The sequence below is a fragment of the Psittacula echo genome (assembly GCF_963264785.1).
Source record: "Psittacula echo genome assembly, chromosome: 2".
NCBI classification, from domain to species: Eukaryota; Metazoa; Chordata; class Aves; order Psittaciformes; family Psittacidae; genus Psittacula; species Psittacula echo.
Genome location: NC_137737.1, coordinates 14,956,451 through 14,979,048, shown reverse-complemented (window position 1 = coordinate 14,979,048; position 22,598 = coordinate 14,956,451). Strand labels below are relative to the sequence as shown.

Genomic DNA, 22,598 nt, shown 5'->3' with positions numbered 1-22,598 from the left:
CCTTTTAGAAAATAGCTATCAGTATTTGTAGTTAATCCAAGCATATATGTTAGCTGTGTGCCGTGGTCTCTGCTGAGTCTGGGTTTGTTCATTATTTTCCTTAATGGCTTCAGTGATGGAATATGGAGCATCAATGTTAAAATTGTGGTTTTGCAGCAAGCTAGCAGTAGTTTCAAGCGCATTGAAAGAGCGGTAATGGATCTTGATAAATTAGAGGAAGGATCTGATGTTGGTAAGAGGTGTTCAGCTGAGGCAAAGGCAAAGGACTCTAGCTAAAGCAAGAATCAGAGAAACTTAAGCACAGTTGCCATTGAATAGACTCCTGGGGGTTATAGTGTGCCTGCAACTGAATAAAAGTCAGCAACATGATCCCATTAAAGGTGAATTCCAAGTTTGGGATATAGTAATATGACTTTTAATAAGGAGATACATAATTATTTCTTTCTGTTCTTCAGGAGACAGATTCAGTTGAAATTACAGGGTAACAGAATTTAACAGAAGAACTTAGAGAAATCAGAGTTCAGAGAAGAGCACAAAAAGTATAAATGAGACAATTTTTATTTTTGTTTATTCTAAGGGAAAAAGGAAGAGAAGGTTGAGAAGGGATGTGATAGTTTTCCAGTATGTAAAATGTTCTTATAAGGATGATTAAAAGTTAATCAGAATCATTGGCTAAATATGATTGCGAGTGTGAGCCACATCAGGCTGTATCACGCACTGTGTTGACTTTGGCAATGTGTAAATGCTTGGATGAGAGGAACGGTGAGGGGCTTAGGGAGCAGTGCCAACCCAGAGTGTGGGTCAGTGCCAGGGAAAGGTGAAGCAGACCACCCAGGTTGTCATGTATTGAGTTTAATGGGTGCAAGAACTTACAGCATAAATCCTGGTGTCCTGCAATGAATTAATTCTGCAGCTTTAAAGGTCTCTAATAATATCTTGTGTGTTATGCAGGATTGCTTTGAGGTGTCAGCTGTAGCTAATTGGAGACTTGTTCAGGTGTCAGTCTTGTTGAGAAGCTGTGGCTGCCCCATCCCTGGCAGTGTTCAAGGCCAGGTTGGACGGGGCTTGGAGCAACCTGCTCTAGTAGAAGGTATCCCTACCCGTGGCAGGGGGTTAGAACTGGATAAGCTTTAGGATAAGCTTCCAACCTAAGCTGTTCTAAGGTTCTGTTGGATCTCTATTTGCATTATTGCCTCACCCATGTGCTTACTGGAAGGTTTTTCTATTATTACATATACATTGTTTTTTCTATGATTCAAACTGTTTCAGTGTGCATATTGAAGGTAGAGGTGGCAATTAATGATGTTCTCTGTAATGTTTAAAGCTTTGGAAGATTTTTAGTACATCCCTTCAGTAACTTTTTCTTTTATACTAATAATGACTAAATTATCTCGTTTTCAGTTCTTACTGATTGTTTTCCAAAATGGAATGCTTTTGCTTTCGTCTGTAGCAGGGAGTATACCCTGCTATACTCTGCTTCATCTCAGTCGCCAGACCCTTTCCTGTACATTTGTTACCTAAACAGATGTTTCTCATTCTCTATTTAGATATATGGTATTAGTTTCCTAAACATGGTAGTATATATGTGACTTGACACTTTGTCTTCATAGCTTTAATTTGCCAAGTTGATCATAATTTTGCTCTGTATAATCATGATTCTATCACTCAGATTATGAATGGGTAAATGCTGACTTGAAAGACAAGTTGCTTTACCACATTAAATATACATATGCACCAATAATGTATTCGAAGTCATGCTTTGGAAGACAGTTTTTTTCTAGCTTTTTGTTATTTCTTGCATAAGCTTATAAAAACCTCTTTTCAAAATTGTGCTGTGATATCCATGAGTGAATATTGCCTGTTTTGGAGCTGTGTTCTTAACTGGAAAACTGGGATTCAACAGAATGTGCCATATTCCTTAAGGAACATTGTTTACATGCTACTAAACTTGAGGAGAATGTCAGGACTAATTGGAAAAACATGTGGATTTGAATTCCTGGAAGAACAATATTCATTTTTATATATGTATTAGACATAAACTTTGCTGCAAAGTCCTTGGTACACAGAGTGTGCTGTCAAGAAAGACTATTACTAGTTTGTGCTATCTGAAAAAATAGGATTCTGGTTTCTGCACATTCCTCTCTTAGACTGTTAATTATCAAATCTTTGTTGGTCATTAGGAGAGGGAAATAAGCAGTAAAACTCAGGCATTTTCAGACTTCATAGTGTGCACTTTAACACAGAATGTTTTGCAAACTTTAGTACTTGCTATTTGTACTCACTGTCATGGTAATGTATCTCAGAAGAACTACAATAATTTTTTTGCCTGGAGAAGTTATAACCATGTAGTTTAAAATTGCTCCAAAGTAATTGAGCAGCCTGAAGAAGGCACAGAAGTCAGCAGCCAGGACTAGACAAGACTTTGAACTACCAGCAGATATGCTGAAAATCACGGGATCACTGTTGGAAAACTTTTCCTGGAATTTAAGTATTGTTAGCCTGAGATGACGGTAAACTGATAGCTTTGCATAGCCCTCCATGCTGGTGCAGAGAAATGTATTAAAAATTGCCATTATAGTTTTTTTCTCACATATGTGACAAAAGTCCAGTGGTGTTTATCTCCACTGAAGGCTGTAGTCCATTATGAAATGTGGTTCTTGCTTAATATATTTTCCATAGGTTTCCTGTAGTAATAAACTACTTTTTCCATTAGTAACCCTTGAAATAATGATTTTAGTTTTTTTTTTTTTTTTTTCTTAGTTTAAATATATTGGGTATCCATTGAGCTTTTAAGCAATGGTTATAAAATCTGTGTAAGGAAAAGTGAAAGAAAAGTTTTATTCAGAAAGCCTGCTACAAGTTATCTACAAGGATTTTGTAAACCTGAAGACTGGTCAGTACTGATGAATGGAACTGATAGTCCACTGAGGTCAGTGGAAAACATCATTACCTGAAAGACATTCAGCATTTACCCATCTTTTTCCTAGTTTTCCTCATCTGTTTCAACTATTTCATGAGATGGTACCATTTACAAAAGTGTCCAGAGGACATCGGTGGGTATCTGTGATCTCAGGAATCTAAACCTTAATAAAAGTGCCTATTTCTCATTGGAAGTCAGTTTGCTGAGGACTGTTTTCTTAAATATACCCAGAGACCTTTAAAGTACACTTACAAACACTGCAAGCCAACTCATTCGTATGAATTTGTTGCCTCAGGTCCAGTTTGATGTTAACTTACTTTAGCTGTTGCAATGAAAACTCCGAACTCGTCTTTTCTAGCTTCCATAAAATCATACAGGTTGGTCAGTGAAGTACCTTGAAGGACTGATTCCCCCAGGAAGTGGGTTATTTAATAAAAGTGAAAAAGCAATTTTTAATGTATGAGATGGTAAAACTTAAAGGCAAGTTTAAACAACAGGGCAAGTTTAGATTGGATATAAGGAAGAAGTTCTTTACTGTAAGGGTGGTGAGGCACTAGAATGGGTTGCCCAGGGAAGCTGTGAATGCTCCATCCCTGGCGCTGTTCAAGGCCAGGTTGGACAGAGCCTTGGGCGTCATGGTTTAATGGGAGGTGTCCCTGCCCATGGCAGGGGGGCTGGAACTTGATGATCTTAAGGTCCTTTCCAACCCGAACTATTCTGTGATTCTGTGCTACAAAAAGACTGAACTCTGCATATATTTTTTTTTTATATTTACTGACTACATTTATTTCTATATGAAGTATGGCTCTGTATCACTAAAATATCACATTCACTAACCTTCATTTTCATAAGTGCTTAAAACTTACAGACATATTTATCTGAATCTGAAGTTAACATATGCTTGCATTTTAACAAGTACGTTGTTTTTGTCTTGCCTGAAGAAGCTGGGGTTCCCATGCCCAGATAAAGGTTTCTCTGTAAAAAGTTGTTTACTGCTTGCATTAAAACCAAAACAGATCCGTCATCACTGTATCAGCTTGTTCAAACTTCCCATACTTTTCGTTGCTGCCTTAAAGCAAACAGGCGTTTGGTAAAAAGTATACTTTTTTATCTTTGTAGTTCTTCCTTCTAGTAAGGCTACCAGAGTGGGCTTGGAACTAGATGATCTTTAAGGTCCCTTCCAACCCAGACCATTCTGTGATGGCTCTGCTTTGGTTTTCGCTGCTTTTCCTCAGTTATTTTTTGCATTTCTCCTCTGTCCATCCACTTCACTGGTTTTCTTCTCCATACTGTGCCCTTTGATGTCCATGCAACTACATGCACAATTTCTTTACTGGGATAATTGAAGCATGTAACCTTATCACTAGCCACTCAAGGGAGTAAATGACAAGGAGATGTAGCAATAAACGGGTAGAAGTCCCTTTTTCTGGGTGTCCCAAAGCAGTAACTGCAGATTAAATTCTGTGGTATAAGCATGGATCTATCCGGCAAAGAGATTTTAGCAAGGTTTAACAAAGGCATAATGGAGACTGAAGCCATAAACAGTGTGATCATTGTGTACTTCTGTATCCAATTTCTGCAGCCCTGCATGGCTGAGCTATTGTGCCAGTTTAAACATAACTTTCTTCTCTCCCTCTAATTGCAGATAATCACATAAGAATGATGATAAGAAGTTGCCATAACTCTTGCAGCCCTCAGCATTGTCATGCACTTCTGTTCCACTGTGTCATGCCAGCTAATAATGAGACATGATATGGTGTATAATGGGACATGATACGGTGCTGCAGCTTTAATGTGCCTTCTAGTACTCCACATGTAAATTATTTTTGCAGAAATGTATCCTCTGTTCACAAGGAACAGTTCTATCTTAATAGAAAAGTCTAGAAATAAGCAAATAGTAACATATCAAAAATCTTAAACTAATTATTTGGGTTCTATTTTTGAGACTAAAATATGTCCCTTGCCCCATAAAGCTGATGTAGCGAAAAGGAAGGGGAGTAGCAAATCATTAGGGAGAATTCTGGGAGTGCTTACAGCAATAAGATCTGTGGTTGCTTAAGAAAAGCTTAAGAATAGCTTGGTGGAGCCAGAAACAATGACTGTTAGTCTCTCTGATGGGAATCTTTACTCTCTGTAACTTCTTTCCACTGTGACTTTCTTTACTCTTTTAAACTTTTATTCTACTGTTTTAGTAACTTTAGTAATTTATTTCTGTGGAAAGAAAAATTAAACAATAGACAAATTAAATGACTTTCCCAAGGTCATCCTATGAGCCAATAACACCTGTGCATAAATAGGATTCAAACAGGCCTTCCAGTCTTGCATTGTAGCTCCTACATATAGTTGGTTTTGTGTTTTGTTGTTAAAACACAGGTTGCAGATGAATAGATCGAGAAGAGCCAGCTTGCCTTGCGGCCTGTTCTTTTATATTCTGCATGATCAAATGAACACATTTAAAAATGAAAATCTGAAGATCAGACATGGGAAGAGAATGAGGCAGAATGTTAGAGGTGGTCTTTAATTTTAACGAATTCAGTCGAATTTCATCACCTTCCTGGACTCAAATGATAGTTCTCTAATTGGTTAATTTTCAGGGATTACATGAACAATGGTAAAGCATTGGTATTAATTGCTTTTTATTGAAAAAAAAAGGTACTGATAGAAAACATGTATTTGTTTCTTTTCAGGACATTTCCAGATTCCAGTATTGTAAGAAGGGGCAGAATAAGATGGAAGTGTAACAAGCCATGTTTGTGTGCAGGGTTGTGAAAAGATTTTTATTATGTTGTTTAGAAAATATCCCCATCTCAATTGATATTACAGCTGGCAAAAACCACAGAGGGAAGGAGTACAAAAGTTAAGAAGGCTAAAGCCACAACATTTCTTCAAAAAAATGAATAATTTAAAGAGGAAAATGTCATGCATAATGAATAAAAAAGAAATCCCGCTTGAGATTTGGGATTCATTCATTTGTTGTACTATGAAATGTAGTTGGCAGTGTTGCAATTCCAACTTGCCTCATCTAAGCACAGGATCAACACATTAGTGCCTTTGTGAGCACAATCTTATTGCTGGCTCTTTGCATCAAAATCCATTAAATTTTAATATATCCCACTTAAGTATAAGTGGTCACAAATGATTCATAATGTTGAGGTAAGCTTTTGGTGAAAATAATTGTCAGTTGAAAGAATTTCCCCTAATGATTGTGCTTGTCACTGGGCTTTATTTTCTGAGTTGTTTGAGTCCTTGGGAGACCACAAGCAGAAATAAGCTTCTGAAATCTGCACTTAGAAGCTAACTGCTCAAAACTATGGAAAAAGTGTTGCTTAAAGGAGAAAGCATACAGCTTCTGACCTTCTAGTTCAGATGACTCAATAGTAGCAAGTAAAAAAGTAAGACCTAAATAGTTATTTTAAGAGGCTGTAACAGATGATGTAATCTATTTTTAAATAAAGCCAAACTTTTATAATATAGCATAATCCTTGTCTTTAATGTATGCTATTAATACAGAGTCAGTCTTATATGTCCAGTCATACTTTGGATTTTCACTTAACAGGTTTCCCTTGGTTCCTTTAAGTTTTCATTTCCTGTGATACTTCAAGAGCAGCCTGTCTGATGGAGTGTGCTGGTATTTGTACGTGCTATGGTCATTTGAGGAGCATAATTAACTCTGCAGTGTAGATGACACTGCTTTTCATTTCCAGTCCCTATCTAGACAAAGACCACCACGAAATTACAGTGATTGTCTACTTTTCCCAAGTAGAGCCACAGAAAAGCATACCCATCCACAAAAAGGTACTGGGGGAAAGAATTTTTGGGAGGGGGTGGTGGAAAATAATTTCCAAGTCATCCCTCCTCTCTTAAAATGCTGAAATCAGGTTATTTGGGAGCATTTCCTTTTTTCCCCATACTTTTTTTTTTTTAATATGTGTGTGCAACATTTCTCTTAAGTGAAGTGTGAGTATGTCTTTTGATGTGATATATAGCTCAAGCCAGAATGTGTAAAGGTTAATGGCTTATTCATTTTCTTCTGACTGGAAGCAGCATCCTTCAGTCAGCAGAGATGCAACTGTTTAAACACTGGGAGATGTTGTGGCCTTTATTTGAGGTACCACAACCGATTTGTTTTGCATTTGCTACTTTGCTTTGTTTTCTGGCCATTTAGGTTGAGTAAACCTGAGTTTCTCTTACACTGCCATAAATTAGATGCATCTTAGATGAAATTGCTAGTGTTACATTATTCTGAACTGTTCTGAGCCAGTGTGCTCAGAATGTGAGATAGTCATTTGCATCAGTTTTTTTGTATTATGACTGAATTTGACTTACAGCTTTGGAAGGGAAACTCTTCACATTTTGTTTGATTCTCAATTGAAAAAAACAAATTGCTTGAGCTATGACAATATTAATGTTTTTCTCAATATTCAGATCTTTTTAAAATGAAGTAAAGGTGCCTGTATGTGGGCTGATTTCATCATTTTTATTATGTACATGGTGTAAGTAACATGTATGAGTCTGTGGAATTCTATGGTGAATTACCAGTGCAAAGCTATGTGTACATCACTAACACCACTTAAAATGTATTTGCTCTTCCACATTACCATAAGGGAGTCTAATAAATCTAAACCTAGTGAAAATTTCATATTTTGTCCATGCAGAACTGATTTTTCAATTACTTCAGACTTTTTTAGAGCCCAATCCAAACCCTGATGAAATCTATGGGAGTTTTTCCATAGACTTCAGTAAGATTTGGCTCAGACCCCCACTTTTCAATTTTTCAAATAGATTTGCCAAAAATCTGCAGAGAGCCAGGCTCTTGGAAAAGTTTTTCCTTGCGGAGCACAGCTGGTTTTGAGTTGCACACAGAAAAGTTCCCCAAAAGAAATGCTTTTTTGAAACAACAAAAAAAGTTTTAAAGGTCTCATAACTTCAGTAGGTAAAAGAGTGGCTTTAACTTTTGAAGCTGAAGTTGCCTTTGGTCTTAGTCTAAGCATGACAAATTCTACACTAGATTATTTATATAATACGTAACTATATGATAAAGCTTAAAATGACTATCTTATTGTAAGCTTAGTTAACATTTTCTTGGATTATGAGTTCCAGAGAGCCGCAGATGTCCGTCCTGATAAATTATTTCTTTGTTTTTTGCTACACTGCAATGAAGGAGTAATTCCCTGAGGTTAAACTGCACTAACTTGAGAGAGAGCTCTTGAACTTCAGGGAACACGTAGTACACAACCAGATCCAGTACACTGCAACGCTGGGCAGTTTTCACTGCCTCCGGATGGTTGGATCACCAGACTGGGAGATAGATTGGCTGGACAGGCTGGGGTTTAGAGAGCGTGGGGCACAGCATGTGCCTCAGCGAGCTCTGCTCATACCCTTGCTTATCAGCTTGAGACTAAAATAGTGGCATTTTAAGGTCTTAGATTATGGATGGCAGACAACAGAATCTCTCTCAATTTCCCTTTTATTTGTGGCTTGTTTTTTCTTTGAGTGATCACCTTCAGCAGATCTGGCTGTAGTAAAGCTCCTCATTATGAATTGCCCGCTCCAATGGTCTTGATGGCTTTTTCAGATGGAGAATAAGGGTGACATCTTCCCAAATCTGAATGCCTGACACTGTTATAAATTTGTGCATCATCAGTATTGAATTTTTAGAGAATGAGAGCATTTTGGAGACCAGGCGTGTTTATGACAGTTCCAGTTTTTGTGAGTAGTCAGCTGTTAAGTCGGCTCATGAAGCTGGTTCGATGGTTCAGCTAGCGTTCATATGGTGAGTGAAGGTCCATAAAGTCATGTCTCCCTTGCCCCTGTGCTCAGATTCACCCATCTCTAATACTTTTATCTTGCATTTGAGCTGGAAAATGTAAATTAAAGCAAACACAAGGTGCTTCAGCCTGGAGAAGGGAAGGCTCATGGAAGCCCTTGTAACAGTCTAACAATACCTAAAAGGGCCTATAAGAAACCTGGTGAGGGGCTTTGGACAAGGGCCTGTAGGGACAGGACAAGGGGGAATGGCTTTAACCTGACGGAGGGGAGATTGAGATGAGCTCTTAGGCAGAAGCTCTTCCCTGCGAGGGTGCTGAGCTGCTGGGACAGGGTGCCCGGAGAAGCTGTGGCTGCCCCATCCCTGGCAGTGTTCAAGGCCAGGTTGGATGGGGCTTGGAGCAACCTGCTCTAGTGGAAGGTGTCTCTGCCCATGGCAGGGGATTAGAAGTGGATGAGCTTTAAGATCCCTTCTAACCCTAACAAGTCTGGGATATTAATATATTTGAAAATTCTTTAAAATAGTTCTTTTTTTTCTAATGGTGTCACTGGCTGAACCACACACAGAGGTGGTAAGGAGGCAGGCAAAAGTGAAAATCTCCATGAACTTGAATCTCTAAGGGTGGTTTTGATTCAGTTAACTTTGATACAAAGGTTTAGCTCACCCTTTGCTAATTCGAATGTTGCTAAAGCACTACTAAAAATAATGTATAGTTAACTAAATAATGCTAAATTTCTTGTAGGGTTATAAAAACCTTCACCAAACTGATATGAACTGTAGGCTTGATGGCTGTCACATGATTAACATGGCAGACTGCATATCTGGGGGATGTTTGCTGTGTATTGTAAGCACAAATACCACAGAAGGGTGCCTTGCCAGTAGCTCTCTGTCCTTTGATGAAAGATGTACTTTATTAATTCTGACCTCTAACCAAAGCTTGACTGTTATTCTACTTGGAGAAAATTAGTTAACTGTAAATTAGAGATATCACCAAAAGGGGTGTTACTTCAAAGTTAGGATGCGATTAGGGGGATGTTCCACTGTATTAATTGAGTTTCAATTTTAATCACCTACTGTCTTCTGTGCAACAATAAGAAGCTGTGACACACTGTGTTTCAAAGAACATTTGCTCAGCCTTTAAATTTACCATTAGAGATCAAAGAGAAGGTCTGATGTATATGGATGATGAAGGATGCCTCAATTCGAATGGATGGCTGAACAGAAATAGTGCAACTAGAGGGTAATAAATATTATGAGCAGTCTTTTTTAATGTAAGTTATGTGGTGCTGAACTATATTATATTTTATAGCTGCACTGAGAAATCTTTCACTATTATCTTTAAACTTTGTCAGAGTACTGATAAGCATGTATTACTTCTAGCACTTTTATTTCAAATAAACTTTTCAGTCAAAACTGAGGGGTTTTTAAGTAAAAATAATTGCTGGTGACATTCTTGAAAGCAGCTTAGAGGTAAATGGATGCTTGAATTACATATAGGAATTTGTGGAGGACATTTCTGAGTAAAGTCTGGTTAAATGATCAGACTGTTTCCTTCCAATCTTAAAATCTATTTAAATAGATATGAATTAGTAATTCTTGGTTTTCATCTTCGCTAAAATAAATAGGGTTTCTGGTAACCAGAGTAGTCATTAGGGGTATTAGGTTGCTGTTCAGGGGTATTTAAATGAAGTTATAATCTGACATTCTCATTTGAATCAGGTCATTGATAAAGGAGACGATAATGTGACAGGAGTTACACAGGAGATTAAAGTTAGTGGAATACATTATGTTAGATTCCCTGGGTCTGATTACATTCTCCCATAAATTGTTGAGAAGAAGGAAATCCTATGGAATAATGTAGAGTCCAGCCAGATGTGATGAGGTAGTAAGAGGTTAAGATCTAGCAAGGGCCGTATTGCATGTTACAGATAGGATTTTCCTATGCTCTTGTGGTTCTATCCTTAAAGCCCTTATAAAAGTAAGTCAGGTTCTTATGGTGCCATGTTACCCTACAAAGGCACTGTATTGTCAAAATTAATATGTTGCAATATTTTCCTCGTCTGAGGAGAACAAATTAACCAGTTTTGCTTGATGATTTCATTTGATTAGTTATCAAGAGTAAAATGCTTGTTGTATGGTATCATAATAGATTTCTCAAATATTTTCAAATGAAAGAACTGGTATCTATGTCAAAAAAGGAGCTTTTATTTTTGGTCATCTTTGCAGCACATTAAAACTGGTTTTGTTCTAGTTTAGTGTAAAATTGATTCTCCTGGGTAACTATATTCTCTCTGGCTATTGAATTGCATGTACATGAGATCATTTTGGTTAGTGTAGTTACAGTGTATATTGTAAACCCTATGAAGAAATATAAGAGGTTCAGTTCATACTATTCATGGTTATTCTACTCTGGATTTGGGTGCATGCTATGTTTCAAGTATGCACTTTGTGATTCAAGTTAAAAAGGGGAAGCTTTCTGCAACACAGCATTGCCAAAGCAAGAAAGCACTTCAGTTCTTGGTTCAAAACATTACTTTTTAATGCAGGTATCAAAATTGGTGGTCAGTGATGGGTGTTGAGGGAGTGTTAATTATTAATTTTCAGACCTGTGGTAAGGTTATGCTAAAGAGAGCTTTGGTACCTCTGGCTTTTTGCTAAGATGAAAGCAAGGTCTTTGTTGTGGATGCTGTTTGATTATATTGTAGTATGTTTGGTGATTTAACAGTTTACTTTGGTGAAATGAAAAAGGAATAATTGTAGGGGGATCTGCAATTAAGAATCACCATGGTAGATTGCATTAGGAAATTCTTGACAAGCACTAGTCGCTAGCCTAGTCCTTCTGAACACTGAAATTGTTTTGATCAACGAGAGAAGAGTGAAATCCTGGCCCCACTGACGTTTTGCAAACTGGAGTTTTGCCATTGGTTTAATATAGTCAGGATTTCTCCTGTTTACTTGACAGTACCGTATGTTGCTGTTTTACTTATATTCATGAAGTGGTTGGTAACCTTCTGACTTAGGATGCGTGCAAGTGAACTCTGAAGCGAACTTGTTTTAAAAGTGTCTTGAGAGTTTGAATTCACTTCAGGTGGTTCTTCCTTCAGTGTTTGGACAAAAAGGAAGGTACAAAACAATGTTTAACTCATTGCAGATTTGGTGTTGGTAGAAATGCAAACACAAATACCCAGTTATGTTAGCAGAGGCCCTAAAACAGTCTTCCAATACCTAAAGGGGAGCTACAAGAAATATGGAGAGGGACTTTTTACAAAGGCATGTAGTGATAGGAAAAGGGGTAATGGCTTTAAACTGGCAGAGAGGAGACTGAGATGAGCTCTTAGGCAGAAGTTCTTCCCTGTGAGGGTGCTGAAGTGCTGGCACAGGGTGCCCAGAGAGGCTATGGCTGCCCCATCCCTGGCAGTGTTCAAGGCCAGGTTGGACAGGGCTTGGAGCAACCTGCTCTAGTGGAAGGTGTCCCTGCCCATGGCAGGGGATTAGAACTGAATGAGCTTTAAGGTCCCTTCAACCCAAACAAGTCTGGGATTGTATGATTCTGGGAAGAAAAACAAAAATTAGAACACTGTTAAAGCTTCATTTTTTCATGTAATTTTGGTGCCACAGTGACAATGCTGTCTTGTCTTCATGACAAGTATGGAAATAAAAGTGTGAAGAAAATATGAAAATTAAATTGATTCATTTCTATTAATTCCTACTGAGCACCAAGTAGGAAACACTCAGCATGTAGTATTAATAACTGTCCCAAACTCTTTGCAAAGGCTGACTTTAGCAGCAACTACAAAACGTGAACTTGAAATACTATATTTTCCCTAGCTTGTTATGTTTTTGTTGCTGTGGTTGAAATCTTCAAGCGAGGAGAAGCAGAGGATCTCTTGGGGAAGATAAGCAATAGAAAGAATTTGAATGTACCTGAATTATAATTACGATTTAATTATAATTGTACGTTTCATTTGATGCAACTCAAATACAAAGAATCTAATGATATGTTATCGCTTCCACTGTGGGCTGTAACAGAGAGGGCCTGTTGCGTAGCTGGTGCTTAACAGATTCAGCCATTTAGCTGGTGCACAAAATGTACCACACGTGTTAGAGAGTTGACAGGCTAAAATGAACAGTCTGCTGTAAGTAGTATTTCATGTTAGAGAAAATGCAGATGCTGCTGCAAGATGTATTATATTTCCATAATCAGTGATAGATAACAAGAATTGTTCGACAATCCATATCCTTATGTGTGCACTTAAGCTATGAGCAGATCGATAAAAAAGCATTAAGTCTGGTGCCAGCTGAAGATATTATACCTGCAGGCTGTTTCGCTGTATAACGGAAACTAAATCTGGATTTCAGTAACTCTATTTAGGCAAATCATTATCTAGACAGTGTCTTTTCCAATTTCTGTCTTAGTTCTGGGTCATTTGGAAAGAGAAAGTCTATACTCAGTCAATGGAGCTTCTTGTTTAGTATTTATAACACATAATTTTTCCATAGATGAAGAAAGTATGGCTGATGTCTTAATGTAAATGTTGTAGTGCTTAATAATAGTAATTTTATCATTGAAAGTTATTCCTGGGTGTCGTGGTTTAAGCCCCGGCTGTAAATCAGAACCACGAAGTCCACTTCCCCCCCCACCTTTCTTCTCTCCGCTCCTGGAGGGACGGGGAGGAGAATCAAAAGAATGCAGCTCCCACGGGTTGAGATAAGAACAGTTTAATAACTAAGGTATAACACAAACCACTACTGCTACCACCAATAATAATAAAGGAAATAACAAGGAAGAGAATACAACCGCTCACCAACCGGTACCTCACCCCCACCCTGCCATGATCCAGCCCTTCCGGGAACTCTCAGTTCTACATCCTGGGCATGACGTGCTGTGGTATGGAATACCTCTTTGACTAGTTTGGGTCAGGTGTCCTGTCCCTGCTTCCTCCCGGCTTCTCCTCCTCCCTGGCAGAGCATGAGACTCACAAAGTCCTTGGTCAGGATAAACATTCTGACCAGCAACTGAAAACATCGGCTTTATCAATATTTTCCCAGGCCGAAAGTCAAAACCACAGCACTGCACTAAGTACTAAGAAGAAGAAAAACTGACTGCTGCTGCTGAACCCAGGACACTGGGTCTGAGAAACAGCAGTTAGTTACACATAGAAGAAAACCTCATGATCATGTGTTGAAATGGCTGCTCAATTAAAATAAGCTTTCTCAAGTCTTCAAAATCCAATAATACTGTGTTATGTACTCATAGAGTGTTGAGGGCTGTGTTGCATTCTAGATACTGGTTTGATTTTCAAGCGTGGCAAATTTTACCTGACCTGTTTGTGAAATCATGACCAAAATTTAGAGTTTCAGAACATGTCAGAGTTACAGACCTTTTAAACATGATCAGTGAACACTGAATCCTGAGCATGAACTCTTTAACTCTCAAGACAGGCTGCTATTGCTCTGCTTTACTTGAATTATAGACATGACCAAATTAAAGCAAAAGGACAAGGAAAACTTCTTTTTACCAATGAAATGTATCCTTGGCCTTTGGTCATTTTGTGTATGAAGTCATGAAGCTTATTTTATGGAGGGGAGCCAAAACAGCTTACAGTGTGCTTCTGTCATTTTGAGTAGGCAACAAAATGAAAGTGCCACAGACATGCAGTGAGCTTGGCTATACAACAAACTCTTTATAAGAACACAGGCTTTTAAAGCAAGGAAATGAGATAGTGTGATGTTTACGTAGTGTGATTTTTTTTTTTGTGGGGTGTGTGGTTTGTGGGTTTTCTGGTGTGGGGTGAATTAGGGGTTTGTTTCTTGGGTTTGGTATTTTTTATGTTGTGGTGGTGGGGTTTTATGTAATAGAAACTGTCTCACATCAAGTTATTTCTTTTTAACGAAGGAATTCTGATCTTCCTGAGGTCAGGATGAATTTTGGTACTGTCAGTAAAAGTTAATATCAGGTGAGACAAAAAAAGGGTCAAGAAAGATGTAATTGATTTTTATATGAACTATTTCTGCTATCTAATGATACAAAGAGGATCATATTTGCTAAAGTTTGTAGCCATTTTGACTGTTTAGAATAACTTGAAATAATGTGCACATTGTAGGGACTAAGAAATTGCTCATGCTGTTACTCAACTCTTGTTAAAACATACTGTCAGAAGAAGTTAATATAAAAGATCATAGGCTTGATGGCAGCAAACTATAGTTAGATGATCTTTGGTTTGCCACTCAGATATTGGTATTTGCACTTTAGTTTCTTTCAAGTGATGTACAAGTAGAGAAGTATGTCAGTGCTGTGGCTTGAGGATTGAAAGAAAGAGGTAGAACTTTTAAAAAGAACTGGTAAAGGAGGAATGACATTGAAGTGAGGAGAAGCAGCAGCTATTTTAATTAGTAGCTTCCTAGGGAACAGTCCACCAAATAATATAATTTATCTACTTTTCCTTCAGTTGAGAGTGGTTTTAGACAGGAAAAGCAAATTTAAAATAATGTTTAAGTTGACCTTCCAAACCAATTAGTGCTTATAGCCTAAAATTAGTGATTCTGGTATCTTCTTCTTGTCTAGCTCTGTAATGACATATTGGGTTTGCATGGTTTATTGGGTTTGCATGGCAAGATTTTGAGCATTCTGTTCCTGAAGGAGTTCACCCTGTGGGAAGGTGCAATCTGTAAAATTCTGCCATTTCAATTCATTCTTTTCTCCAGTTTCAGGTTGTCTGATACTTCTACTTGTATTTTGAATATATATTTATAGTCTTTAGATTGCTTTATACAGTTTCCTTGCAGATGAGGTAGATGTTTCTAAATAATGTTTTATTTAAACTGTGCATTGCAAGATTTATGTTTAAGTTGACATAGACTTTCTTTAGCATGTCCTAAAGTTGTACAAAACCAAGACAAATATGATTTGGAGGGGAAAGGAAGCAGAAGCAACCCTTGTCATACAACTTTGTTTGTACCTTTGCATATTTCAGGGTATCCAATCGCAGTTACAAACCCAGTTATTTTAAAATGAGTAACCCCTTGTCCCAGTGAGGTTACAAGATGATCTTTCAAAATTAAAGAGTTGATAGAATTAAATAAGCATAAGGCATAAAAGTAGCTGACTGAGAGCATCTCAGTATTCTGCTTGCTCTGTCACTTTATTTATCATTTTGGACAGTAGCAGCAATGTCAGCTTTTAAATAAGATGAAACAGAACAGTTAATCCTGTGCCTTCCTGTATAAAAAGCCACTTTGTTTCAGACATAGCATTTTATTGTAAAAACAGACCTTGCTTTTTACCAAAAAAGCAGGTTGGATTTGAACACAGCTCTCCCTGAATGTCCGCTGTCTTCTAGTGGATGTAATTCATTTGATGACATTAGCCAAATTGAGTCTCTTTCTCCTCTCTGAAAAGTTCATTGCCAAGGTTCTCCCAAGTTGTTAAAGGTTTTTGGGAGTGTGGATTCTCAGATCTTCAGATACCTTGAGCTTGGTAGAAAGGTACTTGGTAAAGTTGGTTCAAGGTTTATCTCCTGAAGCACATCGCCCTCCTGGCTACTGCTCAAAATCCTTGCAGATTAAGGAAAATCCTTGCAAATTAAGTCCTTCATTCCTAAGAAGAAAGGTCAAAAGTCATTTTAGTAATGGAAGATCACTTTTATCTTTCACTTGTATCATTTTCATAACATTTGAATGCTATTGCTGTTAGTAAAATTGAGTGATTTACACAAATACAGGTGTGGTACAAGTGAAATAATGAAAGAGTAAAATTTGCTAAATAGGAAGTTCTTCTAAACAAAGGCAAAATTTTGTCTGCAGGGTAAGATGTAATTTTTAAGTAGTGTACTGTTCTGTGCTCGTTTCCTTCAAATAAAATAGATTGATTGCAGGGCACTATGATACTAATTGAAGCCAAAGTGGCCTTTTTTTGATTCCTCCTCAAATCAATCCCAGAAATTCTAATGCTCTAAAAGTTTGGTCTAACACAATATAATACTTGGATTTATTTGGTCAGTGAAATATAAAGTGAATGAATTATTAAGTAATAGTGGGACTAAAATAAATATAAGTAAGGTATGTTTCTTATTGCAATATTGGAGCAAAGATAGGTCATCATTTAATCTTAGCTCCTTGTACAAATACAAATCGTAGTTGGTCATTAAGTAAAAGTGACATTTTTTTAGACTAGCAAACACAATATTACTCAGGTTTTACATGTTTTGACACATCTAATATTTGAGTACAGTTGAGAAATAGAAATTTACAATACATATAAACAGTGTGCTATCTTTGATATAGTTAACAGACAAGTAAGTATTCTCGGTAAAGGTTGCATTTCAGGTGTGGAAGGGAACTTCTGCATTACAAAAAGAATTCTCTTTCTCTCCTAAGAATCCTTTGGTTTTCTAGGTTCAAGGATCTAGGTGCTGTTTATCTTGGAAAGGCACCAAGTAGATGTTTATTGGTTTTATTTCAGTAACTTTAAAAATGAATGCTCGTATCTATGTTTGTTTCATCACTTGAGTTGCTTTTATTCCAAGTAGTTATCTGGAGATAGAGAAGAACAGAGGCTAGTTCAGAATCTTCTTGAAAATACCATGTCTGATTTCTTGTATTAAATTTCAGCACTTGGAATTTTATATTTTATAGTCCACTGTCTCTCCAAATGTAAATTTAGTAAGTCAGCTTGCCAAATACTTTTGGCACCAGAATTGTCAGAATTAGAGTTTTTAGGTGATAGCAGTATCACTGCTGGTTTTTCAAAATGAAATATTCTCAATGATATTTTGGTCCCAGAATATTTACATTTTTTACTTGCCATTGTGAACTAGTGGTTTACTTCCTGCAGGTGGTTAAAGTAGCCTGGTAGCCTACTTTTTGTGGCATTTATGTTCAGCATGAATGCTGGGAAAATATTGTTAGATAAATAAAGAATAGTAATTCATTAACGTACTAATGATTAGATGACTGCTCATAAGTGGTGAACACGTAAGTAGAGAACAGATAGATGGATAATGTTAGAACACTAACAGATAAATTTTTGGAGGGGTAGAAGGGAAAAGGAAAGGAAAAAAAAAGAAATTCCTGCTTCAGAAACTCCATCTGTTTTAGAATAAGGTAGTTTAGTCCCATTCATGAGCGCAGTTGTTTACCTCCACACTTTCTGTTCCAGGGTTGTTCAAAGCCCTTGCTCTCTTGGTAGTCAGAAACCTAATTTCCAGTAAAAATTAGTTTATGATCAATTCCTCATGATCTAAGAGTGTCTTTTATTTTGCCAGAGACTGAGGATTTCTGGCCTAATTGCATTATTGGTAAAGATCAGTCTGTTCCATTTTTAGTCGTCTTAGTTAGAGCGATTGTCTGCTGATGTGTTGATAAGGGGAGTGATTCCTAGATGGTCTCAGTAACCTTCAGCTGAATTTTTCCAGGTTTATTTAATCTGTCATGAACACATTAATGGGAATTGAACCCAGTATTGCAGATGTCTTACCAGTGCCTTGTTCAGTACTATTACTGCTTTCTTGATACTTATTTGGAACATTATCAGGTGGATTTTGGAATTGTGTTAATCTTTTTCCTGGTCATCACACTGGAGCCTTTTGCTTTTATCATCCTTTGATTATTTCAGTGGGTTTTCTATATTCTTTGATTCCTGTAACACCACCATTTCTGATCAGATTAATTCCTTTCATAATATTAAAGCAACTGCAATTGCTCTTGAAATCTGATCTTGGTATTCTGTAGGTAAAATTTGACGTTTTGTGTATTAAACTACTTTAAAATCCTTTTCCAAATTGCCCAATTCTCTATACTCCTCTTTCAGTAGCCCATCACAATAATATATAAAGTATGACTCTATCAATTTAATTTTACCTTTCTGAGCAACATATATCCTTCAGTACCTACATTTGAATCCCAGTTACTAGTCCCACTATCTTGTTATCCACAGTGTATTCGATATTGCGTCTGATGTCGGTAGTTTTTATTTCTGTATTCTCTTGCCTAAAATCATGCATTAGTGTATCTTGCAAATGGTTTTTCTTTGATATCACTCAGCTTCTGATCCGGATTAGGAATAAGCTCCTTATTGACTGTTTCTGTCTGACTGCTGTTTCGTCAGGGCTGTCCCAAGCATACAAAAGACCTTGTGTAACAAGTTCTCATGCAGCAAATTGCATTATTAGCTTTTATTTCATGTTCACAGCTGGAACAAAAATGTTCGCTGTCTTGCATTACTGAACTTCCTCTTGTTGTTGAAACCAGTGTTTTGCTTAAGTCAGTATGCTTCAGTCTCCTTGAAGGGAAATAGTTATCTGTTCCTCAACCAGTCAAAGAAAACTCACCTTGAAAGCCTTGCAGTATGGTTGTAGCACAGAACACTTTTGTAACTCATTGGTTACAAAACTGCAGACCTTGCCCTAAGCACTTACTATGTGTTCAACTTCAGGCTGCAGGGAATGAGGACTTGCTCTTTCCTTACTAGTAACTCCAGAATTTGTGTGTATATACATACATATATATATACAAATATATAGTGTCTATATATGTGTCTGCTTGCTTGCATCTTCCCCTTCAAGAATGCTTCCTATATATGCTCCAAGAAATATAAGTGTTTTAAATGGTGTCTTAAACCACAACAAAGGGGAATAAGTGCAAAACAATTCTTCAAACTTCTCAGAATGATGAATACCAGGAGAGTTTGGTATCAAGGTTACAACCATTAGTTTCAGTCTGTCTCCTTTCAGTGTACACTGAAGAAAGGTCAGAGACTACATAAAGACAATATTATGAATATTTTTTTGACAAGCATCCTCTGGAGATCCCAGCTGCTCTGAACACTGACTTTCAGGTGTTCTCTTGGGGTGTGTTGGCAGATAGAAACCAGAACTGACAGTAGAAATTCATTGTATTTATCAAAGGGAGCATTGCCTCTTCAAGTTTTTGATGTAAACTCATAAATGATTCTTAAGTGTCTCTTAAGTCTCATTAGCACAATGTGTTATTGAAACAACACAAGAAATACAGTCTCTACAGAACTGGAAGAATGTCTTATGGAAAACAAAATATTTGGCATAAAATTCTCTATCTGTTTTATATGTACATCCTAATACACATGTATGTATATTTATGTGCACAAACTGAATTTCTATATGTAAAACAGAACTAGTTATGACAAAACCCTTGCATATTCTTCTTGCTCCCCAAAAGGCCAGCATGGAATTGAACTTGTTACTTGAATCAAGAATGTTGTTCCGAGAAGGTGTTGATGACGCTATATCCTATAACTTCTGTGACTTCTGTATTTAAGCATTTTGAAAGAAAACCTTTCCTGGTCATTCTAAATGAACTTGTACACTGAATATGGGGAAGAAAATGTGAGACCCAGTTGACAAAAATCACCGGGTGTTGGTGTGTGGCAGCATATTCTGACAAATGCAGTCATTTTTATGGTTAGTGTTTGTCAAGAGCTGATATTCCCCTTGAAAAACTTGTTACAAGCTGATTTTGTTATACTGTTCATAATGGCAGATGGAAGTCCTCCAAGCACTACAAAACTCAATAACAATTACCTCTCCCAACACATACCAGAACACAGAACATGCTTTTCAGCCAGTCTGTCCTCAGCAGGTGAATAGGTTATTGGGTGGAACAGTACACATGTGATTGAAGCACGTCTGTCATTCATCCTTCATTCATAGGGAGTAACAATTGACTTTGGTAGATACTGAATGGCAACATATAGTTTCATGTTACCGTGTTCTTAGTCCTGCGTTAGTAAGGGTACTACTGAATGTTGATTTTGTGTTCGTGGCTGAGTGTCCAATAATATTTCTTTAATGAAAACAGCTGTTAGATCTGTTCTTAGCAGTGTGTTTCCCAATGCCATTTGTATGACTTGCATACCACATGCACTGAACCTCATCCTGGAAGAATGGCCAAGACGATTTGACAGCTTAAACAGCATAGTTGCTCCCATAAAGAGGTTATATTGCCAAAGTCCCCTGAACTTCTTAAGTCAAGATTTGATGAATTCAGGCATGTTAAAAATATTTGGACAGGCTACAAGCTCAAACAGAAGACACACAATTGGTGCAAATTATCTCTGCATAGCTCCCAGTGCAAATGTGGCAACTTACAATAGGGTAAGTGATAGAATTTATGAACTGGAAGATATGCTGAGAAACATTAGAGTAAAGCAGATCAAGAGTCTGGTATGCCTCTGTGTATTCCTATTGAAAATATGTTTAGGTGATCTACAGTGACCTTAGACTGCATATTCAGTTGGTATGATTTTTCATAATTTATTATCCTAATGGAATGTAACACAGAAATATTTTCCATCATTTTCTTGAATTTGGTTATGTCAGATCAGGCACGAAACAATGGAATTTTGTGACCGCACAATTGTAGCCACACTATTAGACTTCAGTGCTATGTTCTGAGATCTGTAACTGATTAATTAGTGACTACATTTTGCTAGTGAACATCTGAACTGAACCTGGAGTGTTTTCTACTGTCATTATCAGACACCTGTGTAGGAAAAAAAAAAAATCCCTTCTTTGCTTTTCTCTACCTCTTCTTTTTCCTTACACTCTACAGTGGAAATACACTTGTGTTCCTGGAATGTGTCTATTCAAATGACACTCTAACTCCGACCCAAGACATGAATAAATGTTCCCTGGACCTCACCATACACTCAAATATGAGTTGTTTTTTTCTATAGATTTTGTCTTCCTTCTAGAAAGAAGCAATAGCACTATCTATCTATAAAGCCTGCATGCAGCGTTTACTTCAACAGGCAATGTACTTTCTGATGGGCAGGTACTAAACAAGATTTACAGGACTTCAATACATGTAGCTGGCAGAATCAGTAGAAGTAATTGATTAACTCTGTTTTAGAGAGAATATTCTCTAATGCTTTCAACTGCATTTTTTGTATACACTTCCCCCAAAATGGTGGACACCAAAGAAAACCCAACAGAACATGAGTTTGCATATAGCTTTGGAATATCTGAAATAATTTTTGCTGTTTAGCTTATATCCATTATATAATGGTATATAATGATGACAAATATATACATTGTATAATGGTATACATTGGTCTCCATTGTAGGATGATATACAAAGATGACAAAACCTGCTGTTTAGAGGACTTCCTGCTCACATTTATACTACTTTCTTGCTGCCAAAGACTGCTCAGGAAGCTGCTTTTCTTCCTTCTTCCTGTAGAGTCTTATAAATGTTAATTTCAGAGGAAAATGGAAACTTTATGCATAGTTCAAATTGTGATTGAGTGGAAAAGAAAGGGGAAACCCAAAAAAATCTTTCCCTCAAAGTGTCTTTTCATTTTTCAGATATATACTACTTTTGTTTTCCTGTTTTTCAGCTTTTGGAGCCATGCTAAAACATGTAAAAACATGGTGATAGGAACCTGTAGGAAAACTGTCAGTACTTAATTTTTGTTCAATATGTATTATATGTTTATGTTTCCTTTGGGTGTGGGTGTCTTTTTCCAACTTAAGAACCAAATGTGTTACAAAAACAGATGTAGTGAAAATAAACAAGAGAAGTCTCATTTCCTTTGGTGAACAGAGTTCACAATTAGCTTGAGTGTAATTTTATGCATGTTGTACCCTATCGAACAGATTTGCTGACCAAAGCTTGCTTTCTTGGATTTATCACAACTGATAAAAGATCTGTGATGTCAGACAAGAATTTAGCTACACAGAAGAGGGGGAAAGAGTGGGTCAAATGTAATAACATATTCTAGATGTTATTCCTGCCAACAATTAATGGGGAAATTCATTTTATGAAGCACTGTTTACAGACTGACATCTGGAGAACTTCTCAACTTGGATCGTTTCCAGTGTGTAGATTTATGTACTACTATTCCTGCCTCTCTTTTCGCCCTTTTCCCTTAAATAT

General features: G+C 37.1%; 1 protein-coding gene across 1 annotated transcript in view; it reads left to right on the top strand.

Moving 5' to 3' along the window:
* The window catches only part of BBS9 (Bardet-Biedl syndrome 9), a gene marked incomplete at its 3' end in the record, with an annotated part of 276,367 nt that overhangs the window by 129,929 nt on the left and 123,840 nt on the right, over window positions 1-22,598 (top strand). The window lies entirely within an intron of this gene.